Consider the following 10,142-nt stretch of genomic DNA (forward strand, 5'->3'; position numbering starts at 1 on the left):
TGCTTTCAGTGGCCACAGAGGGGTCTTAAATCTGCACTGCAGTGTCTGGTAAACAATGTGTAAAAGATTCCTTATGCGTCATTTATGAGTCATTTCACAGAACTTCACACATTCATCTTCATCACTCATTGACTGTTACATCAAGTGATGATTTGCATATATGAATAGGCCACTGAAGAATCAATGTCTACACAGACATCTCCATCACTTCCATTCTTTTCATTTGACACTCTTTGGTTTCCCCCCCTTTCCCTTTATTGCAATAAGGTTGCAGTTTATAAACATAATCAAAGATGATAACAATACATGTAATAGTCACCCCTTGGTGACTCTTAGCCAAATGTGTGAACAGGTTCCTTTGAAAAGCCTTGTGCTTGTGGGCCAGTTCACTTCTTTTCTCCTCTTCCAAGTTCACACATTCAGCTAAGAGTCACAAATGGTTGAGTAACCAAGTGATGAGAAACAAAGTGATGGACACGTATGTGTCAATCAACCTTAAGTCCACCCATTTAGTTTCATAGCCTCCCAGCACCCAGGCTAGAAAGACGGAATTTGACACTGTAGGATGAATGATGTGTGAGCAAAGGAACTGATCTGATGTGGTTTAAATAATTTACACTTTATAAGATTTCCGATCACATTACATCTTTCAACATTTAGTGATCATCCAAAAGAGGATGATGCTTCCTGGGGCCTCTGCAGAGGGAGTACCATGGGATACGATCACACTATCCTCCCTTCATCTCCCTTCTCAGCACAGGTGCATCATGGGTGGGTATGTACTGCAGCATACAGGCTATTAGGCAAGCCAGACTGGTTTGGACCTTGTCTGAACTGGTTCGGCACCAAACCAGTTTGGTTCGGACTTGAACTGGTTCGGACCTTGTCTGAACCGGTTCGGCACCAAACCAGTGCAGTTCATGGACATCCCTAAAATAAATGTGTCAGGAAGGCAAAGCAACTGCTCCAGTGTGCATAGCGCAGCATTGTGCATAGCACAGCATTTTCCCCAGAAGGTGGGTGGGGGGGAAAGGGTTTCTTTTTAAAAGTTTTCATTTTAATTCATTTTGTTTTCCATTTGTTTGAGTTTGTCTCGTCAGTGCTTTCATTTGTGTCTCCCCCCATTTGTTTTGTCCAAACCAAAAGCAGTGGCGGTGCGGGGGGGAGGGAGCTCTTTCCCGGACTGTAGCAGGAGCTTCTGAGATGCTGCAGTCACCTTCTGGGGGCAGCTATTTTCTTACACCATGTGCCCCAGCATGCATCATTGGCACAGGGCACCATGAATAAAAAGAAAAGCACCCACCAAGAAAAAGGGCAGTGCCCAAGGGACAACTGCCATTTTTTTCCAAGGCTGTGGTAGCCATATTTCTTTTTACCCACACTGCCCTGTGACAGCAGTACATTCTGGTGGGGATGTGCATGGAACCGGTTTGGAGGCCTTTTATGGCCCTCCGAACTGGTTTGAACAACTGGCGGTTCTGCCAGTTCGAAGGTGGTGGTGGTGGGGTTGACTTTAAGGGCGGGGGAGGGTGCACTTACCCCTCCCTCTGCTTTCCTCCCTCCGGTGCTCCATTGCAAACCAGTGCAGCAGGGTGGCAGCGTACCTCCCTGCCTCCCCGTCTGCTCCTCGGACTGGGAGTAAGTGGAAGTATCCGACGCGTGTGCACAAGTCGGAGGAAAAGTGGAGGGAGGGGTAAGTGCACCCTCTCACACCCTTAAAGTCAACTCATCACATTCAAACTTCCATGCACATCCCTACATTCTGGGGCATATGGTTAAAACAATGGCTATCACCATATGGTTAAAACAATGGCTACCACCAGCAGGCAGCTGTGCCTTGGAAGCTCCTGCAGAGCACTACAATACAACTAGGTTTTCTCTCCCCTCTGCCCCCCATTTAAGAGCTGAAATAAATTAGGGGTATGCATGAACCATGGTTTGAGCACTGGTTTGGTGCTGCGGGGAAGGGAGTGAGGAACGGGAACTGTATGAAAGCGGAGAGCAGGTCCCTACCTGCTCTCTGCTGCCCCATGCAGCTTCCTGTTGGGACGGCGCTCAGCCCAGGTACCCCTGGGCTATGCCAGCATGTACATGGCAACTGTGCATGTGTGGGCGCCATTTGCGTGGTCAGCATGGTGTTGCTGACCACGCAAACGGTGCCCGTGCATGCACGGACACCATGTGTGTGCTGGTGCCATGCGGGGGTAATTCGGCCCAGAACTGCCCCAGCAGGAAACTGCATGGGGCGGTGGAGAGGACATGCTCTCCTCTCTCTTAAAGCTCTCGCTCTCTGCTCCCCTCCCTACGACACCGAACCAGTTTGCACCTTGTCTGTACCGGTTCGGCACCAAACCAGTTTGCTTTGGACTTTGAACTGGTTCGGACCCTGTCTGAACTGGTTCGGCACCAAACCAGTGCAGTTCATGCACACCCCTAAAATAAATGTGCCTGCAAGGTAAAGCAGCTGATCCAGTGTCTCCAAGTCTCCTCATGAGTCACTGACAGTGGAGACTGGGAAGACAAACAGGAAACAAGAAGGAAAGGTCATTGGAGGAAATCATCCTCCCTCCCACTGTCTCTACACCCACACCCCAGCTATGGCAGGATTGGTGCAGTCAGCCTCTACAGCCTAGGAGCAAGACAGGTTACTTTAAATAATAACAGCTGGTAAGAAGTGGGCTTTATTGACTCTAGGCAAATATCATAGACATGTAATGCCTAGAGTATGGGGCCAGTGATGAAATCTAGTCTGGCATCCCCTCTGGGAACTGATATCTCCAGGGAGTAGACACGATTCTGAGGCCACAAAAATTTCTCTTCCATACAAAACTGCAATGAATGTGGGTCCTGAAAGCCACCATTTGTTACCATTTGTTCCATTTGTCCATTTGTTTTGGGGGGAAATGGAACCTGATACCACTGGGCTCAATTTACATTGAGTTCTATATTCATTCAAAATAACAATAACAATAACAATAACAATAACAATAACAATAACAATAACAACAATAATAATAATAATAATTCGATTTCTATACCGCTCTTCCAAAAATAGCTCAGGGCAGTTTACAAAGAGAAATAACAAGCAAAGCAAAACAAAACAAACAAATAAGATGGCTCCCTGTCCCCAAAGGGCTCACATTCTAAAAAGAAACTTAAGACACACACCAGCAACAGTCACTGGAAGTACTGTGCTGGGGGTGGATAGGGCCAGTTACTCTCCCCCTGCTCAATAAAGAGAATCACCACGGTAAAAAACAAATGAACACGCCTAAAGGCCATCACTCAGAATGGGAGACTGGTGAGCATGTATTTTTCCTGTGCAGCCTTCTCTCCAACACAGGACTCCAGCAGTGAATTTGCTGAAGCTCAAACTCTATTGAGAGCCAGCGTGGTGTAGTGGTTAGAGTGCTGGACTAGGACCGGGGAGACCCGAGTTCAAATCCCCATTCAGCCATGATACTAGCTGGGTGACTCTGGGCCAGTCACTTCTCTCTCAGCCTAACCTACTTCACAGGGTTGTTGTGAAAGAGAAACTCAAGTATGTAGTACACTGCTCTGGGCTCCTTGGAGGAAGAGCGGGATATAAATGTAATAATAATAATAATAATAATAATAATAATATTGTTATTGAAATATTGAAATTGAAAGGCTGTGGCAGAAAAAGACCAAAATAATCCCAGTGGTAATTGGCGCCCTGGGTGCAGTCCCAAAAGACCTTGAAGAGCACCTCAACACCATAGGGGCCACAGAAATCACCATCAGCCAATTACAAAAAGCAGCTTTACTGGGAACAGCCTAAATTCTGCGACGATATCTATAACCATTGACAATAAAATTCAGCCATCCCAGGTCCTTGGGAAGGACTCGATGTCTGGATAAAACAAACCAGTCAATAACACCTGAATAAATAAATAAATAAATAAATAAATAAATAAATAAATAAATAAATAAATAATCTTGTGCCCCATGCCGATTCTAGAGGTGGCTGTTTTTGATACAGATGGGATTGTGGCCATAGTACTTTGCCTGTGTTTCTTCCAAACATAAGAAAATAAACACTGCTGGATCAAGCCAATGCTGATCTAGTCCAGCATCCTGTTTCCCACATGGCCCACCAGATGCTTCTAGGAAGCTCACAAGCAAGAGATGAAGCCATGCCCTCTCCCCTACTGTTGCTCCCCTGCCTGGTATTCTGAACCTGGAGGTGGCCTATAGCCACCGGACTCATAGCCATTAATAGACCATTCATAGACCTAAATTCTCCATAAATTTGTCTAAGCCCCTTTGAAAGCCATCCAAGCTGGAGGCCATCACCACATCATGTCCAGTGGCAGAGCATTCCATTGATCAATAGTGTGCTGTGTTAAAAAGTACTTCCTTTTCTTGGTCCCAAATTTCCTGGCCATCAGTTTCATGGGATGACCCCTGGTTCTAGTGCTGTGAGAGAGGAAGAAACATTTCTCTCTGTCTACTCTCTCGACTCCATGCATCATTTTATAGTCCTCTATCATGTCTCCCCTTAGTCACCTTTTTTCTAAACTAAAAAGCCCCTTTGTTGTAGCCCTGCCCTCCTAAGGAAGGTGCTCTAGGCTTCTGATCATCTTGGTTGTCCTCTTCTGCACCTTTTCCAGTCCTATGAGATTCTTTTTGAGATACGGTGACCAAAATTGTATGCAAAACTTCAAATGTGGTTGCACCATAGATTTGTATATAATATTAGCAGTTTTATTCTCAGTCCCCTTCAGCTACCTCATGGCACAGTGGGACTTGATTAGTAAGCCAGAGGTTGCCCGTTCGAATCCCCGCCGGGCAGCAGCGATATAGGAAGGTGCTGAAAGGCATCACCTCATACTGCACGGGAGGAGGCAATGGCAAACCCCTCCTGTATTCTAACAAAGACAAGCACAGGGCTCTGTGGTTGCCAGGAGTCCACACCGACTTGACGGCACACTTTACCTTTACTTTACCCCTTCTTAATGGTCCCTAGCATGGAATTGGCCTTTTTCATAGCTGCACACTGAATTGAATTATTTGAACATTCAATTAGCATTCACATATTAATTAGATACGTTCTCTTGCCATTGTATCTTTGGCTCCACCATAGTGTAGTGGTTAGAGTGTTGGACTAGGACCAGGAGGACCCGAGTTCTAATCGCCATTCAACCATGAAACTCACTGGGTGACTCTGGGCCAGTCGTGTATCTCAGGATATAAATGTAAAATAAATAATACATAAATAGGAATGCAGAATACTGCCGGAAACTGCTAATCTTGGAAGCCGATTGCTTGGGCCCAGTGGCTGGCTTGTGCTTCTGTTCTGCCATTGTCTCATTTCCCCACTGCCCCATTACACAACACACATTCTAAGCTGCCCCTCACCTTGTGCCTACTTTTTTTGCTTTGTAATTCTCATAAGATCCACCACAGCCTGCCCATACTAATCCTTTGGCAAAGGAGAAAACTGAGGGGAGGACATTTAATCTGTGTCTTTAGGAAAGGATTTCAGTAAGGCTCAGATCATCATATTTTGCTTGGATCTTGGTTTACTTTGATGACAACCCTGCAGTACTGTATTAGCCACACATAACGCTGGCATTCTGCTCTGCTTTGGCAGTGAAGGCTTAATCAACACCCCTTCCCTTCCTTCCTTGATATTGGCTTTCTTGCTTATAAGTATTTCACAGGGGCTGAGGCAGGCAGCATTTCATGGTATTTGGGGGCGGGGGCTTAAGGATACCCGCTCTGAATGTGTGTGTGTGTGTGTGTGTGTGTGTGTGTATAAGGAAACAATATATGTGAGAAGCATCAAAAACCTAACAAATGAGTATTCTAACATATTTCAACTGACTTAATTTATTAAATAATTTTAATACAATTGCAATATATTATTAATACCATTAAAAATGTCCCCAGGGTTCAAGTGCCTGTTAATCATCCCTGTGCCTTTGTGTTCATTGGCTAGAAAATTGGAAGGTTGGGCCAGGAACAGGTTTACTCCTTCCTGACTAACTGGGTAGAATACTGCCTGCATGTTTTCCGTGCCTGGAATGTAGCCCCACAACCTCTCCCAGTGTCAGCATCAGTACTTTGCGTGAGGGCATGAAGACATTGTTTAGGGTGTTGTTTTTTACACCTTAAAATAAGGAAAGGAAAGGTTGTGCCATCAAGTCGGTGTCAACTTCTAGTGACCACAGAGCCATATGGTTTTCTTGGTAGAATACAGGAGGGGTTTACCATTGCCTTCTCCCATGCCATATGAGATGATGCCTTTCAGCACCTTCCTATATTGCTGTTGCCAAATATAGGAGTTTCTCATATTTTGGGAAACACACCAGTGGGGATTTGAACCAACAGCCTCCTGTTCTCTAGACATGTTGCTTCCCCACTGCGCCATTAGGTGGCTCACACCTTAAAATAGAAAATGTGAATACAGCACATGGGTGCTTGAAAACATGGGTCATACAGGAAGATGTGGGATTGGTTGTGGCTCCCTGTCAAGAATACACTCAATGAGAACTGCTGGTGTTTATTTGAATACATTTTATGAATCTTCATTTGCATATTGAGTTTAGCAAATGTTTCTTATGCCCATTGAAGACTGATCATGTGCTGTCCTTTTTCTTAAAAGCCATTTATCATCATCATCATCATCAATTTTGATGGCTTAAGAAGATATAAGAAATAACACAATTCCATGAAAGGAGGAAATCTTGGGCAAGATTGAATGTCTCCCTTTTGGTGTTTTAATGGCATCTGAGATGTCTTCAGGAAGAATGAAAAGGTCTGTGTGACAACAACGAGAGATTAAGATATATGAACAGGAGATAAATAATTTTAAAAGCACTTGTTGAACACTTAACATCTGGCACAGAGCAGAATGTGGAGAAAAGCAGTGAAACTTAAACCCTCCAGTGAGACAAAGCATGCATTGAGGATAGAAGTCTGTGTGTCAACATCCTCTGTCTCTCTCTCTCCTTTGCTTCATCAGAGTATTACAGCAGAAATTCTCTTCCTGCCTTAATCAACAGAAAGCGGCTCTTCTGCAAAGCAACATCAAACCTATTATTGGTTTATTTGTTTACTGAATTCCTATACTGCCTGATATAGAAATCTCTAGGCAGTGTTGCTGGGGATTGTTTGCTGGAATTTAATTGCTGGGCATTGTTTAAGTACACCTAATGCTTCCTATCCCTTCCCTTTTCATCCCTCTAGTGGGTAACCGGATGGCAAGGTATCCCTGTCTGCTGTCTGGGTGCTGAATTCCCAAGATGCCTGCTTCTTGATCTTAAATTAACCTCCCAGTTAGGTTTACCAACTCTTCATCCAACCAGGGGCGCACCTAGGTGCCCATTTTGGTGCCCAGGCCTGAAGGGCTTCAGAGGGGCCCCCCGCCCCCACGAGGCACACACTCCCTGCCACAAGCCCCCTGCTGCCACGAGGCCCCCCCTTGGACATTTTTAGTGCAAACCTAGGGGGCCTCCTGCAATGCTGCCTGCAAACGCCACTGCCCTGGCCGCCGCACCACTCCTTGCCCTTTTCACCACCTTTTTGCGGCCACCATGTGCATGGCCGGTGAGGGTGGGGGTGATCCAAGCAGGCCTCCCTCCATGGTGGTGGTGGTGATGGGCGGAGCAGCCGCTGGGCCTGTCATCCAGGGGCTTGTGATGATCTACTCCCACTGTGCAGGTGCGCTGGAGTGCCTCGCAGTTCTCAAGGGCTGCTGGGCTGCTCCGCCCACCGCCACGGAAGGGAGGCCTGCTAGATCAACCCCCCACCCCCACCCCGGCCACGCACATGGCAGCAAAAATTATGAAAAACACTGGAGGTTCAGCGCAGCCGGGCAGCGGCAAGGTGGGCACAGGTGGTGGCAGGAACCCCCACTGACATTTTCCCCAAGGTCCGGGGGTAAGAGCGCCTCTGCATCCAACTGCCAATAGCAAGATCTCTCCATAACCTGCTTCTCTGCACTAAGGAACAACGTAGGTGAGAAGAAAGATGTATATTTTCAAATACTCAGCCAAGGCAGCATGTGGCAAATGTAATTGTTTATTTAACAAATTAACATTTGCTATATAACAACTTCTTCTTCTTCTTCTTCTTCTTCTTCTTCTTCTTCTTCTTCTTCTTCTTCTTCTTCTTCTTCTTCTTCTTCTTCTTCTCCTTCTCCTTCTCCTTCTCCTTCTCCTTCTCCTTCTCCTTCTCCTTCTCCTTCTCCTTCTTCTCAAAGAAATAAACAGTGGTTTTGATTGCAATGAGTGCAAAATAAAGTAGCTCAGCTCCGGCAACAATGGCTGTTCTGCTGCCTCTTTTTTTCTGACCGGAACATCCTCCATTTGGTTGTTCGGAGAAGTGCCTTTTCTTATCATTGTTTGTAAAGAAAATGGGCCTGACACTCTTTCTGTCTTACAAGCAGTTTGATGGTTCTATGACTGAAGTCCAGAATTTCTTTGATCATCTGCTTCTCGATGGACAGCATCGCCAAGCCATTAAGTCTTTGACCCCAGATCCCCAAAGGAAGACAGGACACACGTGTATGGATGAAAACTAGGGCCACTTTATTAACTCTAAACTATGCAGAGATCTGCAACAGGTATAACTATAACCTCCCTAAACTAGAGTGTGGGCAACTCCAATCCCCTTTTTGGGTAGGCACAGCCTCCTAGCGAGGGCTGAGCTCCTCTCACTGTTGGGCAAAGCAGCCAGGCTTGGCAGATGCCATATGAAACCTCAGCATAGCCCCACCAAGCCACACAGTTTACTGTGTCAAGGAGGTAGCCACCAGGGTCACCACCACTGTTCCCTCCAACATGGATCCCCAGATGTTGTGGACTACAACTCCTATAATCCCCAAGCAAAAGCCATTGTAGCTTGGGATTCTGGGAGTTGTAGTCAACATCTGGGAATCCCTGTTAGAGGGAACACTGGTCATCACCCCTCCAGCCCCGAAGCTCTGAGTGGGTCAGCTGAACAGTGCCCTAAAAGTGGTTCATTCGCTAGATGACCAGATTTGGCTTTTTAAAAGCCAAATTCTGGCTTACTGCCCATTTGACCCATGAGTATACCCCTTAGGCTCCTGCCACCTCAGACACCCCTGGGCCACAAAACCCTGAAAGGCTGTTACATGAAACCATCTCTACCTGAAAGGTACCTATGGCTGAGCACCAATTGAGGTCTTAACCTCCAAAGCCCACACTCACCTGCCAAAGTGACCACTTAACCTGCAACCAGACTCCCACCCCTAAAATGGGGGTTATTCCCTTTAAAACACAGTCAGTGAGGAGTAGGCGAAAAAATCTCCACGCAAAGCCAATCAGGTGAAGACCAAAAATTCCTACTCGGCCCATAAGCGACCAGCTAATCTCTCACTGAACTAGGGAGGGTGGGCGGGAGCCGCAAAGCCTGCAAAGTTGGAGGAGGGAAGCATGTGTGGCGCATAAGTAACAGCAGCGCCACACTGACCCCATTGGCCATCCCATGCATGTAGCCACTTCTCACAGAGGACGGCTACATGGGAGCCATTTCCTCCTGGTCAGGGCTGATTTGGCTTGATCTTGGACGGGACCCCCTTTCCTGAAGGCCTGTCTGGTTCGCAATCAAACCATCGAACCAGCCTGGTTCACAGCAGACCAGTTTGCTATTGAACCATTCGTACACACCTGTCAGGGTCCCAACATCTCTAGCCCCCACCTCCCGTGTCCAGAGGGTTCCGGTGGGAATGTTCCCAACCAGGGCAGGAACGCTGCACCCTCAGACGGGTCCCAACCCCCACCTGCTGAGACCGGCAGGCCTTACTGGCTCACCCGGTCAGGTGACCTAGTGTCACCCGACACTGACGTGGTCTCGTGGGATGTTGTTAGCATATTGCAAGATCGCACTCCAAACTCTCGCGAGATCACTAGTGAGATCGCCAGGTCTCGTGAGAGTTGCTGTGAGATTTCAGGGTTATATAAAATGGCCTGGCCCGTGATGAGGGGCAGACGGCTGAGAGCTGTCAAGAGACAGACAGCTCTGGGAAGTCAAGTCTCCAGCAGGTGACAGAGGCAAAGGAATGCCTGTGCAGGCATTAGCCTAGGACATTGACAAGACCTCAGGAGTTATGTGGCCAGACCGACTGGCAACCCTAAACAGGGGTAGAATCA

The sequence above is a fragment of the Hemicordylus capensis genome, chromosome 2 (genome assembly GCF_027244095.1).
Source record: "Hemicordylus capensis ecotype Gifberg chromosome 2, rHemCap1.1.pri, whole genome shotgun sequence".
Classification (NCBI taxonomy): Eukaryota; Metazoa; Chordata; class Lepidosauria; order Squamata; family Cordylidae; genus Hemicordylus; species Hemicordylus capensis.